The sequence below is a fragment of the Meles meles genome, chromosome 17 (genome assembly GCF_922984935.1).
Source record: "Meles meles chromosome 17, mMelMel3.1 paternal haplotype, whole genome shotgun sequence".
Taxonomy (NCBI): domain Eukaryota; kingdom Metazoa; phylum Chordata; class Mammalia; order Carnivora; family Mustelidae; genus Meles; species Meles meles.
Window position 1 is genome coordinate 60569179 of NC_060082.1, and position 27382 is coordinate 60596560.

At 46.1% G+C, this 27382-nt stretch overlaps 1 protein-coding gene across 6 annotated transcripts in view; it reads right to left on the reverse strand.

Annotated features, from left to right (window-relative positions):
- Nucleotides 1-27382, reverse strand: part of SDCCAG8 (SHH signaling and ciliogenesis regulator SDCCAG8) — a 230453-nt gene that overhangs the window by 36361 nt on the left and 166710 nt on the right. Inside the window, exon 16 of one of the 6 annotated variants that reach the window (XM_045982266.1) lies at nucleotides 14745-14797. The exons of the other annotated variants lie outside the window; for them this stretch is intronic. The gene's annotated coding sequence lies outside the window, so the exon portion shown is untranslated. Of the gene's footprint in view, nucleotides 1-14744; nucleotides 14798-27382 lie in introns of those variants that run through there. 6 annotated transcript variants of the gene reach the window in all.

A 27382-nucleotide genomic window follows, 5' to 3' on the forward strand; every position in this document is an offset into this window, starting at 1 on the left:
CTCTTCATGATTCACGGACCCCCTCGGCCCCCCACCCCCCTGCCGCCCCCAGACCTACAATTCCTCCAGCTCCTGGAAATGGAGCTTTGGGCTGCTAATCCTCCAAGACATCTTTGTCTGTGTGAAAATGTCCAATGAGATGTTCCCCAAGACCGGGCCCGTGTCCACTTGCAGAGGAGAGGAAGTTTCCGGGCTTCACGGCGTTGCGGTGGTGATCGGTCACTTTGCCAGTTAAGCCGGCTTGGATGGACCACCCCTGGCTGGCACGGGTTCCATCCTGACCTGCGGCCTCAGGGAACCCTGCCCGTCGCGCCCGGGACCCTCCAGGACAAAGGAGTGCTCATGGCACAAACTCTGTGTTTAAAATAAGAAACCGTGCATTTTGTGGGGTGTAGAGATACACATACACACGCTGATATATAATATGTGTCTGTTATTAACACCTGACAAATTGCTCTGTGAAGGAGGTTTTTTGTGAATCGAACTTGCGCCACGTCGATGAACGGCAGCCTCATGCTCCACCAGATCCACAACGTGAATCCTGCCACGGTGACAGGAAGGAGACAGACAGAGCCTAAAAAAGGAACATACTGCGACATCGAGGCAATAGAGCTGCTGTGACAGTGACACTTGGTGGCACAAGGTCTACCCCACCGCCTCGGAGCGGTAACACGTGGGAAGCATTAACCTGCTCCACAGCCCGTGCGAACGGACGAGAACACTGCCTTCCTGAGGGTAACACCGTGACCCCCTCTTCGCGCTTGTGCAAGGATGTGTACTGCCTTTTCTTTCTTTCACGTACACCCAATGTCCCCCAGTAGCCTTTTTGTAAGGCTCCTCCACACTTCCAGTGACTTTTGTTCCTGGCAACACTTCTCGGGACTCTCCCTGACTACGTCTTGACGAGCCCCCTCATGGCCACTGGGTCCACTAGGACCATCAACTCTGTGAGAGGCAGGAAGGTGCTGTGCAGAGCGCCCCGGCTCCGGAGTGAGGCACCAAGTGCGCCATCACAGTAAACTGTCAACACTTAGCAACGACATTTTTTACTACGGGGAAAAAGGATTTTCCTGAATTGCCCTTCCTGCCATTCCCTTATTTCCAATTACTGCTACTCTTCTCTTCCTTCTCATTATTCATCAACCTGCCTTGAATTTAAGGAAACAGAAACATATCTGAGAGTGTGATCACCTTGGGCTCTCTACATTTTATCCCGTCGATTAGCCTGGAAGGTTTTCACAGAGACACCGTTAGGCGTAAGAAACATACACAACGCTGACGTCACGTACGTTGGGACTCAGTTCAGAAACGAACCGGATGCTCCTTGCGGGACCACAGTTGTGGTTTAGGGGTAGGACAGCAGCTCAGGGAACACAGAGAATGAGAACACAGAGCAATCCTGTGTCTCACTGGTACCACAGCAGGCACTTTTCAAAAACCCGCGTCATGCGGGGCGCCGGGGTAGCTCAGTCAGTTAGGCATCTGACTCTTCATTTATGCTCAGGTCATGATCTCAGGGTCCAGAGATCGAGCTCTGTGCTCAGTGGGGAGTCTGCTTGAGATTCTGTCTCCCCCTCTGCTCACCCCCCGCCCCGTTTGCTTGTTCTCTCTAAAATAAATAAATACACAAACAGCTATTGGCATTGTGAGAGCTAAAATATCCCTAAGGTTCTTCACATCAGCATCCCTTCTTCACAGACGTGGGTCTGGGTTCTGCCTCTGTCATGTGGTACCTGTGTGACCTCTCTGTGCCTCAGTTTGCTGAACAGTACTTGCCTCATAGGATGGATATAAGATTAAATATGTTAATAAAGTGCTTAGAACAAGGACAATGGCCGGTGCATAGTACGTAGTATCTAAGGTTAGCTACTGCTATAATAACTATAATAATGATAATTCTAGGGCACCTGGGTGGCTCAGTGGGTTAAAGCCTCTGCCTTCGGCTCAGGTCATGATCCCAGGGTCCTGGGATTGAGCCCGCATCCAGCTCTCTGCTCCGCAGGGAGCCTGCTTCCTCCTCTCTCTCTCTGCCTGCCTCTCTGCCTACTTGTGATCTCTGTCTGTTAAATAAATAAAATCTAAAAAAAAAAAAAAAAGATAATTCTAATGATAACTTATTACATATCTACTCTGTGTTGTATAATTAGGTAGACTGTAATCATCATTATCGTAAGGGGTGTCAGCAAATTTGTACACGGCAGCAAGAGGTTTAGTACAATGTGTAATGCTGTCAAACCTGGGAACTGGAGGTCATCCAGTGTGGAACCAGGATCGCTGAAGGCATGAAATGAGAGTAGAGACAGGGCCCTGGGTGCACCAGGCTGAAGGTGTGGATGAATTTTTCTTATAGCAAAGATTTTAAGATCCTCATCTGAAACAGCCAGACTTCTTCCTGAGAAGCATGCGTCCAAAATTAGTGACTTGGTCAGATCCACACGAAAGTCAAGATCACACTGAGCTGTGTCCTATCCTCTTGAGACAAACTGGGATGTCTCCCAGAATGGGATGGATCTCTGTCCCTACCAGGAGACTTGATGCTGTTCCTGACAGAGAGAGATCCTTTGTGTACTACAGCCGGAAAGAGAAGAAAACACACAGCAGTCCAGCGGCAATGTGGGCTCAGTACAAGTCCACAAAGCCTCTGTCTCTTGCTTTCCTCACATTGTAAGTGATGGTAACCACCTCTGATAAGCACTTAACCAATGGGATGGAGCGTGCTGAGCGAAATTCATCGAGCATGCATGAGGTTGCAATTACACAAACACAGAAATGAGCTCTCTTTTAAGAATCAATTTCGACTGCCTTCAATCAATATGTTACGGACAAAAGCTTTCTAAGACGAATGCAACAGTGAACTTAGAGACGGACTTTGACATCAACCACCAACATCACAAATGTCATATTTGCACAAAGACTGCCACCAGCAGAAAGTTCAGAAGTAAATACACTGCATTTAAAAAACCATTTCTCAATGCTGATGGAGCCGTTATAAATATGGAGACGGATGGGGCAAGCAAAGCCAAGGTGTTTTTACTTAAAGGGTGGATTCTCTCCGTATCTCTTTTGCAGGGCTCCTGCATTACATTTAAGAAGAAAGAACACTGCCTTGGATGCAAAACCCACTATGAAACAACGAGGACCTTTACATGACTTATCTCTAGTTTGCAATAATTTCCACTGTTGATTGGACACGGAGAATTTAACTTCTTTTGTGTCTCCAGGATCAACAAAGGAGACTCAGGCTGACCTTGACCATTTGTAGGATTCTTTCCATAAAGAAAAATTAGGAAATAATTGATAAGCTAATTGTGATAAAGCAAGACACCCATTCATTACTCCCAAGCACTAATGTTTCCAGCATGTGTGATGAATACCTATGATTTCTCCATCCGTTTTCATTTTTGGAAGTTCGTCTCCATATATTCTGTGACAATCTGCTCCCCTACAATTGGGAATTCGAATAGAGCAGATTTGGTTGCTTTTTTTTCCCCCAGATGAATGCACAAAGACCCTTAAAAAACAAACGTTCTTTAGAAGACAGCGCGATGAGTGTATTTCACATTAAAGAAAAATATAGCATCTACACCAAAAGACCTTCAGGCTGAACTCTGGCCATTCCCCCTCCCCCAAGCCCAGTTCTATAATAGGAAGTTAAATAAAAGCATAATAAAAGGTCCAGGAAAAGCACAATGAGAAAGAGGGGATAAAGAGGGAAGACTGCCCCTCAGAATAAAAAGAAAAGGAAGAAAAAACCTCTCTCTCACCAAAAACAAAAAGTAAACTACTTTCCCTGGCCCCACCCCCCCTTTCTTAATGCTGGCAATGACCCACTTTGACCTAGTTATATTAGAATAAAAATAAAGGTGAAAAGACTGGTTTCCTTTATGTGTTTACATGAAAAGAACCACAGACACAGCCAACAGCTCACTCTAATGTCTTCTAAGAAATCATTTTCCGAAGCAGATTCTCCCACACTAGCTTCATTATAACTGACGCACCATTTTTTAAAAAAATACTACTTATTTTGCCAATCTCTGCCCAAATCTGTCACCTGACTCTGCTCCCGAAATGCCCCCCACAGCTTTTAGCTTTCAGTACACCCAAAGGCCCAGTGGACTCGGATCACCCGCATGACGAACACCAGCTACAGAACTGTAAGGGAATGCCCCCCAGCGACCGGGGTAGGGTCAAGGATGACCAGAACCTGCTCACTCTTCTCAGACCTAATGACGTCAGGCTTTCCCTTTCAGTTAATCTACGAGGAGGAGGTGGAGGAGGGGACTTCCCATCAAGACACGCTCTATGGATAAGCAGTTGGAGGACACACAAAACTTGGATGGTGAGACCAAGGAAAGGGGCCAGTGCTCCAAGCTCCGCCCCCCCCACCAGGCCGTCTCCCCCTTACCCCGCCCTCCAGAGTAGTCACTGGACTCCCTTCATCCTGGGCCTCGCTCCCTGAATACACCTGCCTTGGGTACAGAGTCCATTCTGACCCATTTTTCATCCCCTTAGTGTTGGGTCCATGGTCAAAGGAGTGAGACTGATACAAAGTGAAGGTCAAGCAAAGCTTTATTTCGTGCTAAGCATCGAGAATCAAACTGACCGGCCAGGGCCGTCTCTTGCAAAGAGGCGACCTCTCCTTTATAGACTAACTTTTAAGGGCAAAGGCCATGTGGTTGGGCCTGGCCACGCACGGGGGACCAATGAGACTGTAACACAGAGAAAGCTGCACAGTCCTGCTAGGTCACACATAACTGACCAACTGAATTACAATTTACCCTCTAGTAGACATTTGAACCAGCTTATCTGGTCAGAATGGGCACCCAAAGGGCAGCCAAAGGGCGGGGCCCATACTCCTTGGTAGCTAGGGAGACAGTATGCGCCCCCCCCACTGATCTGATGTCTCCACCTGGCCTGACCCACCCTTGTTTCTGGGCTTTGTTACCTGGGACTAGTTTCCGGGACTTGTTTTTAAGTAAGTTCCCTGAAGAGGGGGGAGGGGCGGGGGGGGGGCGGGGGCTGGGTCAGGATGGAGCTGCTCTGCCTAAATAGGCCCCTACACTTAGGGCCCAGGACAGTGCCCAAATCCTGGGAGAAATTTGAAACTGCTGGTTTGTTGGGTAATATTTTCAAATGCACTCTGCCCTTGAAGTGAGGCACGGGGTTCTAACGTACGGAATCGTGCTTTACAAGCACTCCGAGGGGAATTTACTACAGCGATGACGTGGCTAAGTGAAGAATGACCACTTAGCTAACCCATTTTGGAAATTTGGATTTAATATATCAGGTTTGCCTAAAGCAAGATATAGTGACACCAGCTTGGCTTTCTATCAAGCTGAGTTTGGAGTACGATATTTTGATTTAGGGTCATTTACGAAATTTCAGAACCTCCAGTTTCTTAGCACAAATTAACGTGAGCAAGACAGACGGAAGTAAAGCAATGAAGTGCTCAGCAGGTGGCCTACTTCTCCACGCCAGCAGGCAAACAGACCTCAAAACTGCCCAGAAATTTTTCCGTTATAGCTTTTTTTTTTTTTTAAGATTTTATTTATTTGAGAGAGAGAGTAGGAGAGAGCGAGCCCGCATGACCATGAGTTGGGGGACAGGGGGGCAGGGGGAAGAGCAGAGGGAGAGGGAGCAGCAGACTCCCCATTGCGCAGGAAACCTGACCCAGGGCTGGATCCTGGGACTCTGGGATCATGACCCGAACTGAAGGCAGATGCTTAACTGCCTGAGCCACCCAGGCACCCCCCGTTATAGCTTTTAAAACTTTTTATTCCTGGGGCGCCTGGGTGGCTCAGTGGGTTAAAGCCTCTGCCTTCGGCTCAGGTCATGATCTCAGGGTCCTGGGATCCAGCCCCGCATTGGGCTCTCTGCTCAGCGGGGACCCTGCTTTGCTTCCTCTCTCTCTGCCTGCCTCTCTGCCTGCTTGTGATCTCTGTCTGTCAAATGAATAAATAACATCTTTTAAAAAAACAACTTTTTATTCCTTCATTCTGAAATAGAAAGATTCCCTTTTTTTTTAAAGATTTTATTTATTTATTTGACAGGCAGAGATCACAAGTAGGGAGAGAGGCAGGCAGAGAGAGAGAGGAGGAAGCAGGCTCCCTGCCAAGCAGAGCGCCCGACTCGGGACTCGATCCCAGGACCCTGGGATCATGACCTGAGTGAAAGGCAGAGGCTTTAACCCACTGAGCCACCCAGGCACCCCAAGATTCCCTTCTTTTAATATAGTTGTACTTTTCTTTAAAATTGTGCCCTACATTTTTCTTGTCTTATACATCATGGCATTTTTATTATAAGCAGTATATATCACTTTAAAATTAATAGATTTTACTGAAACTCATACGAACCCTGTTACAAAGGTATTCTGTTCTACCTCCCCCAGGAAGTTTTCTGACCACTGGACACCCACACTATGAATGGCACATCTGGGGGGGGGTTATCGAAATCTTGACCACATAAATGGCCCCATCGGGCTGCGAGGTGCTAAGCCTCTCACAATTCAAGATGTAGAAGCCAGGAAAGAGGTCTCTCCAGCTGCGCCCACCATCCAGTGGGGGACACAGGCCTGTGTACCTGGGAGACCAGGCTCCAGATGGAGCACGACTTTAGAAATCTCAATGATCTCATAATGTAACCTCTGGCGAAGGTTTCCCCCAGCGCTCTTCACAACTCTGCTTTGATCTCGGGCTGTCAGCATCCAGCAGCCTGGTCAGGCCTGCATTGCCCAGAATCTTGTGCATTGAGAGAGAATCCCCCGGCCCCCCGCCCTCAATATCTGATCAGCCTTGATATCTGATCAGTATTCCTCCTTCCACCATTCCCCAGGCGGTGTGTGCTCACCCTGCCCGCCTTCCGGAAGAATCCTGTGAGGCTGGTTTGGCCAGAATGCCCTTTTTGTCACTTTTCGTCCCCTGATTTTCCCCGCCCCCACTCCTTCCCGCTCCCGGCCTGCAAACCCCCACTTTTCCTTGCTGAATTTGAAATCCAGACCAGTTCTAGGCTGAGGTCTCTCTCCCCCTATTTGCAAGACTTCCTGAATACAATTGTTTTTACTGCCTTAACTCCTCTCAGGTTCCTATTTTTCCCTGACACCTCCGCAGGCCTCACTCTGTTCCTCTGGAGAACGAGCTCATGACTATGAATAATAATAAATGACATAAGAACATATTAAGCTTAGGGGCGCCTGGGTGGCTCATTCAGTTAAGCGTCTGCCTTCCGCTCAGGTCATGATCCCAGGGTCCTGGGATCAAGTCCCACATCGGGCTCCCTGCTCAGTGGGGAGCCTGCTTCTCCCTCTGCCTGCAGCTCCCCCTCCTTGTGCTCTCTGACAAATAAATAAATAAAATTCTTAAAAAAAAAAAGAACCTATTAAGCTTAGTTAAAGCCAAATCCTTATTAGCCACCCCAAAACGCTACTTTTCTTATCCTACTTCAACTACGCCTCCTAACACCCCAAGGGGCCCGGTGCCAGACCGTAGTGCCCCCAACTGCGGGGCAGGGACAGATGCATTCAGAGCGGATGCATCACCTGCGTGGCCCCAAGAGGACCCCACGTGAAGGATCCCCCTTCGGCCCGGTGACAGCGTGAGCCCGCCCACAGGAAGCGGAATTTCCGCCCCGCGACCACGAGTTCTCAGGTGCTCTGCTCCGCCTCGGGGTCTCACACCCATCATCTCAAAGGGAAGACAAGACTAATAATCCATCTTGCACAGCGTATCCGAAGAGAAGGATCTATTTCATGTTTTAAAGGTCATTGAATATATAACAGCTAGATAGTTGAAGCAAAATACCATATTCATCAGTGAAATAGGAAAGTTTAGCAGCACTCATCTGTTCTCATTTTAAATTTACCACAGTATGTAAATGAGAGGATTTAAAAAAGCACCAAGCAAGAATCTGAGCTAGGTGCGAATGAAAAGCACAATCAGAAGCAAATTTGTGAGCCTGAAGTGCAGGAGTTTGCCAAATGGGCTGGTGCTTAGATTTTACTACTAATCTGAGTGTATGTAAAGCCAATAGAAAGATCCCAATTATTGTTAAATACCCAGAGTAGAAATTTGCTGCTAAACTGCTGTATAGTATCGGTCTCAGGTTGGCTTTTGTAAACATCTTACTGTACGTGCTGCCATGATCAGAGGAGCACCGCACACGAAGCTGAACTTTAAACGCACAGTCCCAGTCACACAAAAAGAGTCTGAAGAAAACGAACGAAATACAATTGGGATTAGAGACGGAATGACCTGATTTTAGAAAGATTTTGCAGTAGTTGGGAGAATCTGCTTCCCCGGAAATAGCAGTTTTTCTACCCACTTAACATCTCAAAATACAATTGATGGCAAAATGAGACAACCTAACCGTTCTTCACGGGAGTTTTTGGGCTCAGAACACGTTCGCCGTATCAGACATTCACACCCTAACAGGGCACGGAGGCGGGGTTGTGACTCACGCTCTGGTAGGTCTCGGTGGGTCAACGGGTCACCTTGAGACATCAGCCCACTGTCTAAACAACACCCTGTTTGATTTCTATGGAACAGACTGTCTTCAAAACCCAAAATGATCCATCTGACATGAAGCCAAAGGGAAAGAGTGTTGTGTTCTCTAACCCAAGGGAGAGGAGTCGGGATGCCTGGGTGTTCATGCTAAGCTAATCCTGCAGACTTTGCCTGGGTCCCTGAGTCCGCCACACGTGTGGAATTTTGAGACGGAAAGGGCCGAGGCAACCACGGGGCCCAGGCTGAGGGACAAGGAGACAGACCCCCACATGGGTCGGGATCCAATGCTGCACCATAGCCAATTCTGCAACGAGACTGAGCAGAAAGCCCAGGCTAACTTCCCAGAGTCTCACGATGCCTGAGATTCCTTCCTTCTCCCTCAAGTTACATCAGGACCTTTATTCAACTCTGAAAAATGGGGAGAGTGAAATAAATGTCTTCTCTACCTCCTAATGCTTCATCATTGGCCACGTCTCATGCCTGCTATGGTTAGAGCCACTCTGGTGGCGAGCGAGACAGACAAGTCCTCGTGGCCCCTATGTTCTAGGCAAGGAAAGGAAACAGAGTGAGTATGGAGAAGAGTGGGTCAAAGAATTCTCCAGCATTTTGAGGGTCTGACCAAGGATGGGACCTAGAACTTTGCCCGGCACAATGCAGGCACTCAACAACTAATGGGATCTGCTTCCCAGAAAAAGAAATGAATAAACATTAAATTTTGCATCCGGGGCGCCTGGGTGGCTCAGTGGATTAGGCCGCTGCCTTCGGCTCAGGTCATGGTCTCAGGGTTCTGGGATCGAGTCCCGCATCGGGCTCTCTGCTCTGCAGGGAGCCTGCTTCCTCCTCTCTCTCTGCCTGCCTCTCTGCCTACTTGTGATCTCTCTGTCTGTCAAATAAATAAATAAATAAATCTTTAAAAAAAAAAATTTTGCATCCATTTTTGGAAGATTCACAGCCCATCTATGGATTTCAGCTTGAGAATTTCATTGCAGGGACACCTGGTTGGCTCAGTCAGTTGGGTGTTGGGTGGCTGCCTTCAAACTCAGGTCATGGTCATGGGGTCCTAGGATCGAGCCCCACATCAGACTCCCTGCTCAGTGGGGAGGCTGCTTCTCCCTCTCCCTCTGCCCTTCCCCACCCCATTCATGCTCACTCTCTCAACAAATAAATAAAATCTTAAAAAAAAAAAAAAAGGAATTTCACTGCAGAGGGAAAGGAGAAGAGGTCTATTAGGGTGATGAAGCCGGGGGAGGAGAAGGGCCTGAGAACCAGGAGGAAAACGTGATGAAAACAGATCATTACAAGGCAAAGAAATAAGTGCTGGGACAAGAAGTCAAAAGGGCAAAACGGACAAACGACGGAGGGAGCTAACCCCTCTTGGGAGGGTTTGGTCAGGGAGGGTTTCTGAGAAGAGGGAGAACCTGAGAAGAGCCTTTTCTTCAGGTTTTTTTTTTTTTTTTACTGTTTACATTTCCTTTTACAAAAATAACACGTGCTCAGTGCAGAAAACTTAAAAATTCTTGGACAATGTGAAGAAAATACACCAATGACCCCACTGCTTGGAAACAGCTAATGTAAACTCTGACATTCCTCCACCTCCTACACAGGTGTGTAACAGGATGGAAAACAATTTATTCACTAGGTGTTTGGAAGAAATAACTTGATAATCTGAGAAGATTCCAGAGGGACTGCTGAAGTTTCGTGCTCATCAGCTGGCCTCCTAGGGACATTTCTCAAATGCTGGGTCATGGGCCACTAGAAGGTCAGAAAATGAAAAATACAGATTGCAGCCTTAAGAACTGTTTTACTAAACTTCCTTTCGCTCTGTGTGTGTGTGTGTGTGTGTGTGTGTGTGTACAAGGCTGTAATGTTAACTTTCTCTTTTACTCGGGATCCAGGCTAGTTTGAATGTACGTGCTTTTGAGGCAGTATCCTCCGTAGGAGAGGGGTAAGGAATTAGTGTCCCCAGAATGTGACAAAGCAAAGACTCTGAAAGTGATAGGAAGAGGGGAAGCCGGAGAGAAGACAAAGGTTCCTGAGTGGAAATACAGCCTAGAAGGGACTTCGAAAGCGAGAACCGTATCAACGGAGACTGTGGTCACGTTGTTTCTAAGGGACGTGTGGTGTAAGTGCTCACCATCTTCTTTCTTATAATATCCTCCACAGCAGCGTCCATGCCGACCAGTGCTTTGTGCATATGAAGTCTTCTGGAGAACTCAGAGAGATGCCGAGTTCCATATACGAGTTGGCAGAGAGCAGAAATTGAGTCCACATGTGTGGGATATAAAAGCTAGAGTGTGAAGAAGATATTTTGGGTATATATCTGTATCTATTTTTTTGGCAAAAATGGAATCATATAAGATATACTACTTTTATCCTATTTCCCCTTGGAGATATGGAGATATTTTGAACATCTGTCATGTCAATAAATGCTTTTCTGTGAACAAGCGACGTCCTTGGCATTTTAGAATTCCATTGTGGGGAATTTACGTAAGCTGTTTATGTAACCAGTATTCTAATGTCGGACATTTTGACTATTTGATTTAATATTTTGATTTGGTGATGTTCAATGCCCTTCTCTTAAAAATAAGACTACTCCTTAGAGTAGGACTGGCCAAGGAGAGGTATTTATACTTTTTTTGCTATACTGTGTCTGTTCTATAAAGGAGGACCCTTTTACCAGCACCAAGGACAGAGGCAGGCGTATGGTGGTGTACTGTAGAGAACAGGGAGCAGCCTGGCTGGGAGGCGAAGGAAGCCTATACACTGGCCATACACTGGGAATCAGTAAACCAGCTACAATCTCTCTTCTCATACAATTCTTGACACCTATTACCCGGGATTTAAAGTCCTTCTTGTTAAAACTACAAATCTAGTTTGAATAATCAGAAATATATTTAAATCTGAAGATAAAAATTAGACTTGCTTTAGGGAAAATTTAAGCCAAACAGAAATATGACTAACATCTGTCACTTTAAGTCATTGGCTTAAGTCATAAGGCATCCCTCAGGTTCATTCCCAGGGATATAGAAATGTCACTGGAGGGGTACCCAGGTGGCTCAGTCAGTAAGTGCCTGACTCTTGATTTCAGCTCAGGTCATGATTTCAGGGTCATGAGATCGAGTCCCAAGTCAGGCTCTGCACTGTGTGTGGAACCTGCTTAGGATTCTCTCTCTCTTCCTCTGCACCTCACCCACTCATGCACACCCTCTCTAATAAAAATTATTATTTTTTAAAAAGTCACTGGGATTTAGACCAAAGGAACAGGTACTAAAAGTCATAGTTAGGAGGAAAATTACCTGATTCCTTTCTTCTCATCACTTCTCATATTCCATCAACTGCTAGCCAACTTTACCTCCTAAATACTTCTCCAATCCATTGCCTCCCCTTCATCTCCACTGCAGGCACCAATCATGTCCTGTCTGCTTTCCCAGCCCTGTTTCACACTCTTCATTGATTCCCCAATACCGACAGGACACAGAGACAGGTAGGTCCCTGGCACGGACCTGCAGTGTGTTCCTGCTTCCCACATTCCAACACTGCCCCGTGTGTCCTTTTCCGTGTGACATCACTTCTCTCTCCAGGTTTCCTCTCCTCATGCCTGGCATGAGCCTTGCCTCTAAAGTTAAATTTTGGGGGCGCCTGAGGGCAGTCCATTAAGCATCCAACTCTTGGTTTCGGCTCAGGTTATGATCTCAGGGTTGTGAGATTGAGCCCTGCAAGGGGCTCTGTGCTCAGTGTGGAGTCTGCTTAGGACCTCTCTCTCTCTCCCCCTCTGTTGACACCCTGCCCCGAGCTCTCTAATAAATAAATTTATTTTAAAATAAATAAATATAGTTTTGGTGTTCCTTCCTCCAGAAAGTCCTCCAACATCTCCCAGGCTGGGTTTGTACCTCTCCTCAGTGGCCCTTTGTGGATACACACACCTCTTTGCTAAAGTCTTTACCACTTGGGGCCTGTGGGACTAGGGTGAGGGCTTTATACCTCTTCAGAGAACAGAGGTCAGCGATTATTTAATTTTGTAGCTCTCCATTGCCTGTGGTTCCTATCATGTAATAGGTATTCACTTTCCTGTGTCTGGTTTTTGTTGTTGTTGTTGTTGCTTTAGGTGGACCAAACCATATTATAGCTTAAAGGGTCAAAAAGTGGTGAATAAAGCCAGGTGAGTTCAAATCCCAACGGACTGGTGGAAAGAAACAAGGGCACACATGCAATCAGTATGTCGGAATACTAACCATTAGCTAACAGCATTTAAATGAAAACAACTTCAGTTCCTAGAGAATTATTCATTAATTCAATAGAGTTTTATACACTGGGACCTCGGAGATTGGGAACACGAGGTCACACTGAAGACTTCACAATCTGACAACAGGAAAGGATGTACAATGCCATGAGTGGGGCGCTCTAAGAGCTGGAAAGCAGAGCATTGGGAACAAGAGGGACTAAGTACCAAGGATTAAGCAGGGACAGTCCCCGGGGAGAGCTCAGATTTTTGGTGAGCCCACCCTTTCCAACCCTGCAAATCCTACCCCAAAAGCAATTATCATGTGAGATATCTGGAGACAGGCCCAAACACATCTTACAGCCTTTCCTTGGGGTCATCTGCTCTCCACGCTCAAGAGGAGGAGATCTGGAACCAAGACAGGAGCGTGGACCCCGGGGGGAAGGCCCCTGCCTGGGCTGCTCACCTGCACTCGCTCAGGCCTTCCGGTTCTGGCAAAAAGCCCGAGGAGTCCAGGAACCTCTGACCCAGCCAGGCCCAGCAGCTGAACACGGTGGCATCATTCAAAAGAAGAAATACAAATGCAACGCTAACAACCTTGTGTTTTAAGGGACATGTGGAAAAACGGGAGCACTTCCAGACACAGGTCACAGAAATGATTATTTTAAAGTGGGAGACATAACAGAAGTTAAGTGTATTTGGTTGGAGCAAGAAATGATGCTCTCTTTCCAAGGATCATCTTCCAAGGGCTGTTCTGCCTGGCCACGGAAGACAAGAAAAATGTTCCCCTGCCTCGATTCTATGTCATCTCCTTGGCCTGTGATACAAACATGGGCATTATGTAAAATGTCAAATTTGGCTGATTAAAAAAAAAAAACCTCTCACCAGATTTGCAAGTTAACAGTCAGTCTTTAATATATTAGGCCATTGGGGAAACCAAAAGCTTGGAAAAATATAGAACTCATTCCAAATGACTGCCGTAAAATTTGTAAAGTCGAAGGCGTTTCCGTAACTGCTAACAACACTAACAAGCAGGTCCATTAACCATGACCTTCAAAGCTTAAGGACCAACTAATAACACAACGAGTAGTCCAATGGCCTGAACAGGGTGAGAAGCTGTTCTAGTTTCAGCGAGATCAAAGCACATTTCACGGTTGTGATTAATATTTATCATGTGCTCACTGGATATACATCATTACACAATAAAAATTTAGATATGCGTTATGTGATGACAGTAACTAGACACACACATATTGAAGATTTTTTCCAAACATGAGAATAGAGATAAGAGGTGTAAAATATTTTTTTAAAAACTGGGGCGCCTGGGTGGCTCAGTGGGTTAAAGCCTGTCTTCGGCTCAGGTCATGATCTCGGGGTCTTGGGATCGAGCCCCGCATCGGGCTCTCTGCTCTGCAGGGAGCCTGCTTCCTCCTCTTTCTCTGCCTGCCTCTCTGCCTACTTGTGATCTCTGTCAAATAAATAAATAAAATCTTAAAAAAAAAAAAAGTTGCACATACACATCAAACTCTGTGTTTTGGCTCATGATTGTTCCCCCTTCTTCAGTTGTGGCAGACTGAAAAAGGCAAACCACTGCAAATTCACGGAGTGAGTGTCGCCTAAGTGCCTGGTATGGGGCTATACGCCTGAGACACAAAAATGACCGGCATATGGGTCCTGCTCTCCATCGGACATTTCAAGAATAATTAGGACGTCCTGCCCTCGATCAAAGTGCAGTTTGAACAAAGCACTGAGGAATGCAGAGGGTGGGTTGAGGAAGGCTTCGCTGGAAAGATGACCGCTGACCTGACTCTTGAGAAACAAGAGGTCTTGAGGCCAAGAAGGAAAAGTTTCCAGATTTCAGGCAACATAGGCCAGAACATCCAGCCTGTGTGTTCTGGAAGCCCAGGGCTCATTCTGAAGCCCGCCGCAGGTCCCTGCTACCACAGTCCAGACTTACCTATAAACACCAAATGAACAAATTAAAGACATGCACACACGCCTTCTTTCTGTAGATACTCAGAAATGATTCTAGAGCCCCAAGAAGAAGGAAGAACACAAACCAAAAATCCCTTTGGAGAGCCTGCGAACGGAGAGAAGAACAGATGTTTCCTCTCCTTGCCCATCTACAGCCACCCGGGTGGTCATGGAGAGGCCCCGGCCCACCTGTCAAGATGGACCTGTTTCTCCCAAAATCCATTCGACGACACAGTCTCAGGTGCCTGGAGTCCCCACAGCTCAGAGCTCATGGCCAGCGGACAGATCTGGTCCCGAGCAAGGCCTGCATGTGCGCCGGCCGAGAGCAGCTCGGCCTGCCCGTGAGGTAGAGCACGGGGCTGGCCATGACATCGCGCTGTAGGGTCTAAACCATCTGCAGTGACGGTAAAGACCAGGGCTGCTTCCATGCGATGAAGGGATGAAAGATGGTCACAGAGCTGCGAGAAACCATGCGGTCCTCAGGGAGGTGCCACGGTGTCATTTCCATGCCTGGACGGGTGACCTGTCTCTAAACTCAGTCCCATGGGGCGGCTTGGAACCCTTGGTGCCATGTCCTTACCTCTTAGCTGTAAAATCTTCAATGTTTACCGATATTTATCTTTATATTATTATTTCAAGGAAAGCCCACTTCAACTTTACAAAGAATCAGTCATTGCTAAGATGTATCAAGGCTTTTATACGCTAATGCATGTTTTTCCCCCAAAGAGAAGGTGTAGTTTATGCACTATGTCCCAAAGTAAACCCTGCATTGCTTTCTTCAAAGAACCTTTTGTGGAACTGGTTGTTCATGAAATCCATATGGAAAGATGCTGCCCCATCCCTCTGGGCCACGACAGACGGAGCAAGGGGGTGAAGAGGCAGCTCTGCTGCATTAGTGTGTGTGTGTGTGTGTGTGTGTGAAGCAGTTGTGTACTCTAATCATCTTGGCAAATACTATGACCTAATTAAGAAAGGAAAACGAATAGATGCTTAAATCACCAAAAAATGATAAAAAGTGGAAAGATTTCACTCTCCCGATGGAGACAGAGGTTAGTTGTTCATTACTTGTTGATTTCTCCATTCATTAGCATTCCAGGAATGGGACTTAATGCATTCACAGCACCCTTTAAAAAGCAAGGATGGGTTCTCAATTCAAGAATTTATTTTAACCTGTTTGGAAACCATTTGCATTTTCAGCAGCCCGACCTCCTAGGAAACCACTCCTTCTAGGATTTCATGCAAGGAAGAGATCAGCTCCCTAAAGAAAGCAGGGCTGTGGCACCCCCTGCCCACCGCCGCCCCCATCCCGAACTGAGTACCAGGTCACTCGCAAATCTGTGGGCCAGCGGTGAATCTCTAGGCTGAACAGTGGCCACTGCTTTGAAGTTGGCTTCGTGGAAGAAGGTTCCACTGGCCCAGCTTCTGGGTGGTATGACGCTGCTCTTCTTAACCCCGGGGAAGAGAAAGCAAAAAGGGGACAGAGAAAGCTCCCTTTCTTCTGCCTCCAAGTTGGCTGCCTCCTTTCCAGCGCAAAGGGAAGAAAAAGTGTGCATGGGGAGTGCACTGCGAAGTCGTCTTCTGAAAAGAGTTCCTATTTTGCACATTTTCATTTGTCTGACTCCAGTGGTTCTCTCCAAAGTAGAGTGGCAGCTCTCTCAGGGACAGCCATTTAGCCTGACCGTCTAGTGAGCCAACACTTTCCTTTGGTCTCTAGTAAAGGTACTGAATGGGGCACACCAGTGCTTTCGGCCGCGGACCGCTAATCCCCAGTACCCCCGAGCCTGGTTCTGCTGCTTACGTGAGCATGACTTAATGTTTGGTGAACTCAGAGATATGATTGTTAAAAAAAAAAGAGTTTGCTGATTCAGTGAAAACAAAGTGGAATGATTTAGAAAGAATCAACAAAGCAGAGGTGTTTTTGTTTGTTTTTGTTTTTTTTAAGTCTGGCAAGTTAAGTGTGCATGAGATAATCATAAAAGACTTGGTGGGGGTGGGTGGCCCTGGGTGCCTCAGTTGGTTAAGTGGCTGCCTTTGGCTCGGGTCATATTCCTGGGGTCCTGGGATCAAGCCCCTGCTCAGCGGAGAGCCTGCTTCCCCCTCTCCCTCTGCCTCTGCCTGCCGCTCTGCTTACTTGTGCTGTCTATCTCTCTGTCAAATAAATAAAATCTTAAAAAAAAAAAAAAGACTTGGCGGGAGAGGGTCACTGAAACAGCAAGTTCTGCAGGGAGCCTGCCGCCCAAGTGCCTTATGTCCTTGGCTGGTTTAGAGAAACCAAAATTGGATGCGTCAAAAGATGAATTTTGGTGGGGTACACCCAGAAAAAAATGATGTGGCACAGCAAATCGGGTCATCCGTACATACAGAAAATGTCTCAGCCCAACACAGAGATCACTGGTTATGATTTCCTGACCTTTGGATTAACCATCCAACTTCCGGTCTCGAGCTTTCCGGATTAGCCGGCTTTGCTAAACATCTGTTCACCTGCACGTACTATTTCGCTTTTGATGATCAGTTCTAGCCCACCTCCCTCCTTCTGGAAACCGATAAATCAGCAAGTGAGTTCGGCAGAAAACACGAGAGCAGCAGTCAGAAATCACAGATTCCAGTCAATCCCCGAACCTTCTGTCTCCGGGCCTGTCTCCTTACCCAGAAACTGTCTGCTGTGGGGAGGGAGGGAGGGCAAAAGACAGGCGCTAAGACCAGGGGGTCACGCTCATCCCTCAGGTGTCTCTACGTCTTTAAAATGCCATTCTGCGCAGTTCAGCTCACAGAAGACACACAGTGCTCCCGAAGACATCCAGTCATCTTTATTTAGAATTTAAAATAAAAATATTCAGAAAATATATGCAAATTTGTTGTGAATGTCAAGAGTAAGCAAATGTACTTGAGAAAGGTAATATTATTCCGAAATTTTTGCCACAGAGAATAAAATGGGAAGTGATACATATTCTTCCAATATAAAAATACAAGCTTAGATGTATAAGCATGCCATATGTGTGCACACGTGTGTGCATATTTATATAATGATTCAAATGCGATTTAAGTCACCCGCATAAAATTGATCACTTGTATCCTTATGACTTGCGAATGGGAAAAAAGTCCGAGATGCCACATCTCCAGTGTGCAGGCTTCCTATGATGAACTTTTGGAAGGAGCTATACTTACTAATTTAGAGTTGCAAAGTGGACTGCAAAGCTTTAATTCTGGGAATAGAATGTGACAGAAAATTGTTGGAATATTTTCCAGCATCAATTTTAATTTTACAAGTACGAAACTACAAACAACTCCTGCCTGGAGAAGATCAACCGCTCAAAGACACAAACGCTGCCTTCGTTACAGTCCGAGTTCTGCCACAGAGCTACAACGAAAAATTACGCTCAAGATTCAAGTTAAGTCACCACTGACTTTTTTTGACAGCAACGAGGCTTGTCAAAAATTCATGCTTGCAGGTAAGATGGGAATTATCAGAGAGTCCTAATACTGCTTTGATATTTCTTTCATTTTCATCAGGATGGTGCCTGAGTTACTCTTGGCGCCACAAAAATTAGACACAAAAAGTAGACTACACTGTACAAAGCCAGATTTAAGGGGAACACCCACCCTCTTTTGAAATGACCATTTGCCACTTGTGAGTGGGAAAAGTAACTGTAATATTCGGTTTATAGGCTGCCTGAGAGGAGAGTCTATATCAATTTCAAGTTTTCTTTTATGATTCAGCTATTCCAAGAGTCTGAAAATATTTCATTAAAAATTAATGTGTTATCCACACAAATGGCAAATATTGAAAAATGGGAATATAAATACAAACTAATAAAAATAGTAAGTCTACTAATACTGAAGAGGAAGGAAGACAGGAGGGGGAGGCGAGCATGTGAAAGGGAGAGAGATTTTAAACATCCGGTTTCTATTCTGGACCGTTTATAGAAACAGACAGACACAGCACGAGGAAGCCAAATATATTCTCGGGCTCTGACAGGATTTGTTTTCTATCTTGTCATTATTTGTACTCTGTGCTTCCTAATACTGTTTCTCCAGGGCTCTGGATCTCCCGACTGACCTGACCAGGCTTACTCGGAGCTTGCCCACACGGGAGCTACCGAGGGCTGGGCGCGTTCCCGGAGCCCGGCTGCCCAGTGGGCTGACTCCCTGCAGTTTGCTGCTCTCCCAGGAACCCCTCCGGCACGGAGGCTCAGGCCCCTGCTAGCGCATCCCCGCCTCCCCCATCCCGGCCCCGTGCATCCTTCCCCGATCCCTCTGGATGATTCTCTGAGGCTGGAGCGCAGGATCCCGGGTCTCTCGCGCAGAGGTAGGGAAGGATCCCCGGTCCAAGAAGGCAGGAACGAAGGTAACACACCCACTCAACCTCTTTGTCTGCTTTTCCTAGAAGAGTGATTTCATGCCCAACAGCAAGCAAGGACCTACCTTATTCCATCTCAGCCCTCGCAATTTAAATGCCATTGAGAGAAAGTCACATTGCTTACTAAGCAGGCAGCCACGGACACACACTTGTCCCTACATCAAAATAACACACAATAGGGTTCTCCTATACCAAAGATAATGAGGGGACTATTTTGAAAATATGAAAGATTTGTTTATGCAGACTAGAAAAACATCCCTTTGCATCAAAATAAGTGTCCTTCTTTATTGCACACTCATTATTTTCTATAGAATTTAAATTGTACATGAAAGTATAATTGTGCCTTGTTTAATGTAAATTGATTGTCTCAATTATTGGGAACGGATTTGAATTTTAATGGACTACTTTGCTGGAGATGTGCCAGGCAAATCAGCAAAAACTCTAATAGCTCTAACTGTGGAGGTACACAGCCCAACAGTCAGATAAATCAGGAAAGACAGTGGGTTCCAGAATCGATCCTAAAGTGGTCCGGAAGGGTTAGGAAGCTTTTCTCCATGCACAAGAAATCAGCCATTAACTTTCCATCTTAAAAGACCCTGTGACCGTGAGCCCATGATCTGGTTTCTCACTTTGAAAAAAATGGTTAAGATCCACCTCTTAGAACAAAGGACTTTTGTGGTTATACTTTTTTCCCTTTCCCTTAACATTCTTCCTTGCTACAAATTAGGTTATCTGTGAAAATCAGGGCTTTTCTCCGAAGGTGGAAGAGACATAAAATCCAGTAGCCCCGTGTCACCCAGGCCCTGAGACACACTTGCAGATGACACTTCAGGGTCTGAGGGCGGCCACCCCAGGAAGTTGGCTGCAGACGCATCCCCACAGATTGCCACCATAGCTACGGCCTGACCTATCTCCTTTCTTTTAATAAATCCAGGATCTACGAAGTCCAGCAATCTCGCGCACACTTACGATCATGGCCCAGAGCAGACCTCAGCCGTTTGGCTACCCAGATGGTTGCAACGTTGCTACAGTTAAATTATAACCAGCGATGCCTGAGGTATACAGACACATCTGCCCGAAACTGCCAGTCTCCTACGATCTTTTCCTCAAAGCTGCAGCCTTTAGAAGCAGGTAGAAAAATCACCTCTGGTCAGAGGAGGACGAACTACATAGCCAAGTTTATACCTCAGCTATAAACCTTCAGGAATTTAACTGCTCTCTGAGATATCTGGGGCACTGAAAATACGACGTTTTAATAGGTTCACTCTTGAAAGAGCCTCTTTTTGCAACGGAAAACTGGCAGGTTTAATCTAGACATACATACGGATGTTAATGCATGGGGTAAAGATTAAGATTTGGGCCAGTGAATACAAATTTCTTTTCCTATTCATTAATCTTTCCTGAATGAATGTCTACGATGCTCAAGAAGCAAGCTGAATACAAGGCATTTCTTTTTATAACCGAGTCCAGAAAGAGCCATAAATTATGGCCAACTGTAGTTTTGACTGAATTCTCCCTAAACGCTGATCTGGCTTGCAAAAAGCAACCTCATTAAGATAGTTCACTGTGTACATGTCCTATAACTTTTTTCTCTCTCTCTCTCTCTTTTTTTTAATGAATTTCCTGGCAACTAGATGTTTGATTAAAATTCGACATTTCAGGGGCACCTGGGTGGCTCAGAAGCGTCTGACTCTTGATCTCAGCTTGGGTCTTGATCTCAGGGCCGTTGACTTCAAGCCTCACTTTGGGCTCCATGGTGGGCGGGAGCCTACTTCAAAAAAAATTCCATGATTTGTAATTAGTAAGGCTCAGATTTTGGACAGGACACCCCAACAGGATGAATTTTAATAAAATGCCACACCCAAGGCACACTGTTTCACTGTAGGAGAACAAAATCTGGCCCCAAGTGGGTATCTAGAAATAAAGAACCAAAGAAAGCAAGAGAACCATCACAGGAGAGAGGGGAAAAAATATAAAGGTGAGAGGAGGACCAGACAAAGATGGGGAAGAAGTGAAAGGGGCAGGTGAGTAGCCCTGGCTGGTGGGACAGCAGAAGCAGGTCTGGCCTCTTTCATACCTATCCTCCCCCCCGGCCCCCACCTGCAGAGGCCTGGCTGAGCCTCACTTAGCAGCCAGAGTCAGTCGTCCATCAGCTAGACGGATGTCTCCTTTCTCCTTTGTCTAGCATATAAATGCACTCAAATTTGCATTTAGTGGGAAAGAGTGACTCTAAGGCTGCTTTTCTGTATTTCTACAAAATCCCTTTAAAATATCTGTTCTTTTGGGGCACTTGGGGGGCTCAGTGAGTGAAGCATCTGCCTTCAGCTCAGGTCATGATCCCAGGGTCCTGGGATCAAGTCCTGCATTGGGGCTCTCTGCTCAGTGGGGAGTCTGCTTCCCCCTCTGCCTCTGCCCTACCCACCCCTTCCACACTCCCCTTGTGCTCTCTCTCAAGTAAATAAATTTAAAAAACAAAATCTTCAAAATACCTGCTCTTTAAACTGTTGCATGCTTTTCATGGATGATGAGAAGAAAATGGCTCTGTTCATGTTCACACACACACGCACACACATTCGAGGACTGTAGCATTTTTTATACCAATTAGTTTCTAGAATACGAAAGCCCAGAAAATATCACTGTATATCATCAGGATATCATCCCCAACCCGTTCTCTTTAATCTGTGAAACTGTCACGGCCAGCCGTCTGCACGTTATCTGTGGCGAGAACGGTGCAGCAAACTGCTTCCCCCCCACCATCCCCACAATGTACAAGTCCCTGAACAGAGGAAAACACTTTAAAAGGTCCAAAGGCATTGTTCCTGGTGGAATCACCTCAGAAGTTATTTTGCCCCAAATTACCAAAGAAACACTAAAAACAACAGGGAATTCCACAAAGGGGTCCATTCACTATGTTCCAGATTCTAGATTTCAGCCTTTTGTGTCATGTTAGAGAGCACCAAAGCATCGTGCCCAAAGGGTCGCCCGTGCACAAGGCTTGGCTGTCCCACTCGTCAGGCTGAGAGCCCCTGGGTTGCCCAGCGGGCTCCCCGAACCCCGAACTGAACTGCCCTCCCCAAGTCAGCGGAAAAGTTCTGCATGTGAACAAAACCCCACAAAAGCAGCCAAAAGCGGAGTATTTCCCAAGAAGAAGTGAGGTCTGGCAGATCCTATTCAGTTTCAAAGGAAGACCAGCTTTTTTTGTGTTTTTCCTTTCCTTTGATTTATTTTTCATTGCATGATGATACACTGTTTCATTTGAATTGCAAAATAAGACCCAGGAATGAGTTATTTTATTTAATGAAAACATGGACCGCAGCAGCGGACTCGAAGCTCCTTTTGGTCTCCCAACAACCCGAGGAGGTGGGGACCTTTCCTCCCTCCTGTTGTGGATGAGGAAGCTGAGTCACTGAGAGAGGAGTGACTTGCCCGGGAGACGAGTGACAGCCTGTTCAATGCTGGGGCTGGGATTAGAACCTGGGCAGAAGGCTTCAGAAACTGCATGTTCTTAACCACTAGGCACCATATGCTATATTGGTAATTAAAAAATCTTTTCAAAAGCTCATTTAGTCTGGCTGTAACAGGTGGGGGGTGGGAGGTCTCTGAGGCACATTAGCCTGAAGAGCCCCTAGCAGAGAATCTGGGACTCTTAGATGCCACACTGTCCCTCCCCGGTGCAGCATGGGAAAAATCTGCCAGGGAGCTTCGGAGCTCGGGACTCGGTGGGTCCTGGAGTCCAGGCCCAGCTCGGAGGCAGCTGGCTGGGGCTGCTCGGGGAGCCGCTGCGGTGTACCGGGGGAAGGCGTGAGCTCTGGCCTCAGATGGCCCAGCATTCCCCAGTCTGGCCCTGCCACCAGCACAGCTCAGTGAAAACGGTGACCATGGTATGTCACATAACCTCTCAGAGCCTGTCCGCCCCTCTAAAGAACAGAAGACGAGAACACTATTTAACAGTATTGATCTAATAGTCACATTCCATATGGTCTCTCTGCTGAAGATTCTTTAATTATAAAACTGAAGTCTTGTGCCAGAGACCAGCAAGTCCCGGCTCCCTCACAAATACCAGTTCCATGACGCCATGATGGGTAGGACGGCTGACTGAATAATAACGCTATTCTAGATCGATACAGTGCATTTCCCCTACCCCGCCAATTTTTATACCTAAGATCTGATTTGATCCTCATACCTATTCCACGTGGTCTCTGATCCTATTCCATGGATAAGGAAGTTGAGCCCCATAGAGTTTATCTGGCCTGTCTCAAATCCTAGGTTGGCAGGGGACATCCACCCTGAGCTTCCACTCCCTAGCTAGTGTTCTCTCATTACAATTTGTTGTTTCCACAGAAGACGTGATGCCTTTTGGCAATAAGCTTACAAATTAATGGAGAAAGTGAAAGACTGGGAAAGATAGAAATCAATACTGATGACCCTCTCGGTCACACCTGAGTCACACTGCCCACACCTCAAGTCATGGGCTCCTCCTGTCACTTGGAGTCAAATGCCATGCCCAATCCTAGAATTCAGGATTTGGCTTCTGAAGCAGCTGCTGAAAGGACCGGCTAATTAAGTCTAAAGGGCAGGTAAGTTCTCTCTCATGGGGAAAATTCTGGAACCTGGGCAGATAAAATCCCTTCTCTTTTCCTTCCTCCAGTGGACCATGTGGACGCAGTTTCTTTGTAACAGGCTTATCCAGAAACATCTCTGTGGTTGTGTCTCTGTGGCTTATCGTGAAACAGTCAGCAGTGTGATAACACCTCGAGCTACACTGTTCTCCATTCTTCCTTGCCTCACCTTCCTCTCCCTCTCTCTTGCTGCCCTGGGACTGGAGCCAAAACAAACACTCACTGTTAATTCTTGCTCAGGTTCTAAGACAAAGGAAATGAAGGGATTGGCCAAATCATCACGGAGCTCACCCACTTGGGTAGTTAACATATCTAAAAATGGACAGAGAGGGGCGCCTGGGTGGCTCAGTGGGTTAAGCCGCTGCCTTCGGCTCAGGTCATGATCTCAGGGTCCTGGGATCGAGTCCCGCATCGGGCTCTCTGCTCAGCAGGGAGCCTGCTTCCCTCTCTCTCTGCCTGCCTCTCTGCCTAATTGTGATTTCTTTCTGTCAAATAAATAAATAAAATCTTTAAAAAAAATAAAAATGGACAGAGAAAGATACACACCAGAGGAATATGTCTAGACATGGAAGTAGTCTGGTAACATAAAGAAATAGCTGGTGAGAGGAATCAACGAGCTCGGGATCTAGAAACAGGCTACCACAGGAAAGATGAGAAATGCCGAGCAGACAGCGATCAGGGGTCCACTTGGCTGAGCAAGTAGGAGATGGACATCACCCTGTTTACAAGGATAACATCACAGAACTGTCTCTCCCTGCTGAAAAGCCCTCAGAGCCTTCCCTCTTACCGTGCTTAGAATAAACTCCAGACTTGGTTTTACATGATTAAGAGAAAGACTCTTCCAGACCTAACTGCTGAAGGCCTACCTCCTCTTAGGATGGAGGAAGCCACAAATGAATATAACTCTTACCTTAACAAGGAGAAAGAGGTCAGACAATCGACAAAACCATAATTTTCCTTGAGCCAATCAGAGCCAATCAGGTTGCAAGAGAACCCGATAAATGTCCTGGGGAAAGGTGAGAAGCAAAAGCTATCTTCCCCGGAGGTGGGTGAAACTGTGTGCACCTGGCCCGAGGAATAGATACATTTTTAATGAGGGAGGGATAGAAGCAAAATCCATCAGTGGTGTGATTGGCAAAAGTTTGAAATGCAGCTTTCATGGGGCAAAGAGGTCCTGTTTCATGATGTCTGCCAATTTCTCTGACGTGAATCCTTCTGCCATGGTCAATTTAAAACTACCGGCATGATACTGAATGTCCAATGCGTTTCCAAAAATTTAGTACATCAGCTCTAGCATACAACTGCATTGGACTCTGAGGAAGCAAGACGAGGTCCTGTCCCCATCCCCATCATAAGCCATGATGACAGTCAAACAAACAAACAAACAAAAAAGCATCAGAATTAAAAAATACATTTGATGGGTCTACTGGCAGAATGAACTCAACAGAGGGAGGAAATCATTAAGTCTGAAGACTGGCGAATAGAGAGGATCCAAAGTGAACTACAAAAAGAGAGAAAGGAGCTGGGATGAGGGGTGAGTGCAAGAAACAGTGCCCCGAGAGCTGTGGGACAAGCTTGGAAGGTCTAACCGACGTTCAAGTGGGGGCCTGGAAGGAGCAAAGACAGGGAGGGAATGGGAAGATCTGACCCCTGCTTACGGCCCCCATCTCATCTCCTCCTCAACCTCACATTCGATTTTAAAGCCATGGTTCTTGAAGAGACCGTGTTCTCCTTGACCCCTGGGACCTTTAAACATGTACTTCTTTCTCTCTGGGAAGATCACTTCTACTTCTTGTGAGGATTCAGTTAGGAATCATTTCTCTAAGGAACAGTACCCTGTCCCTCCGAACCTGGGTGAGGTGCCAGTCCGAGGTGCCCCCGGAGCATCCTCAGTGACTCGCACGAGAGCAGAGGATACGACTGATCACCACGTGCTTCCCTCATGGGTCTGGAAGCTCCTTAAGGGTAGAGATCATGGCCTTTTGCTTTTCAATGCTCAATGCATAACAAATGTTAATAAATATTAGGATATATTAATAAGCTAGAAGATACCACAGAGAGCTCAAGCCAGGCAATCTACTATAGCTTTTTCACATTGAACATGCCATGTTTTAAAATTATAGTTTGTGGCAGAGCAACAAACATGACTGCAGAAATGAAAAACAAATCCTTTTTAACTTAAAAGCACTAAATTAAATTTTAAATCATAAGGGTTAAGATCATGAAAATGCTAATCAGAACTTCTCGATCTACCTAAACAATAAAACCAGAGAGAGAAATCTGGCTTTAAAGAGTGAAATCACTCACAATGGTTTATGCTGGATTTATGGAAGAAATGTTTAGGGATTTTAAGCACGGAAATATACTTTCTGTCCTCGAATGTAACAACAGAAATTTGCCGACCCTTTTCAGCAAAAGCTCTGTCCAAGGAGTGTCTGAAGCTCATCACCTCTAGTGGTTTCTGGTATAATTTGAATATATGCTTAGTATTTATTTTTAATGGAATATTTTTCATTATCCAGACTTAATTATAGAAAAATAAAAAATAATAAACATTATAAGAATATTAAGACCAGCTGGTAATAGTCGGTTCCCTAAAATATCCGTCTCCAAAAACACATTAGCTGTTTCCTCCTACTTTACGTTCTTAAGAGTATTTGTCTTTTTAAATTTTGAAATATTTTAACACTCACTCCCAACTATGCTGAAAACATGACGTTTTTAAGCAAGCAGGTGAATGCATCACTCTTGAAATTCAATCTGCGGCTCGTACTAAAAGTTTCACCACTGAACAGAGGACATATACACAGAAACACACACAGTCACGTACTCGCAGACACTTAGATTACCTTAGGCCTTTCCCAAGTATGGTCCAAAATGTTGTTCCACAAATCAGCTGCAGGAAATTCAGAAGGGGTGTTTCCAAAGAAATAACGTTATGTAAACATGGTGTTCTGTTTCGCAGACTAGGTCATGAGAGCCCGTTTAACCCACAATGTAAATAAACCAGCTTCTAGAATGTTAGCCTCTGAAGTTCCCATCGCACCTCCAGAATCTGGAACAGAGCCTGGCGCGTGTTACAGGGCTGATAAGTACGTTGAATGAAGGATATTGACTGAATAATAGTGTGAAACGTTTGTCGAGCACAAGTCTGTGCCAGGCACTGTTTACTAAAGAGTTTTCATGGATTATCTTAGGCAATTATCACATCCTTCTAAGGTTGCATTTTTTAGACAGACAAAGGAAGGAAGTGAGGATGATGAAATGTAAGATTTAAGGAATTTGCTCATGACCTCATGATTAGGAAGTGGTAAAGTAGGAAAACCCAGAGAGCCTGGTTCTAGGGTGCCTGCTCCCAACGACTATACATGGTCTCTTTACTGAGGTTTTAGGTCTTACTAGCGGAGAACTAGAACCTGAAGGCAGCTTAAAGCATAAAGCAGGGATGTCTGTCTGCTCGTCCAGTGGTTTAGCCAAAGCACACGCCACATAACACTCGATAAATATTTGATGACTACGTGAAGGGGAGTCCTCTTCCCTCTTGGACATCAGGGCTATTCTAGAAAGAAGTGTGAATTATATCAAAACGTCTTTGGCACTTTCCTTACTTTCTTTCATGGAGTATCTTTCCATTTACTCTCCTCTCAGGTGATCAGCTATGGCAGTGCTGGCCTTGCTCCAGCTGCAGAGACGGGACAGGCTGCTTTAATAGCGC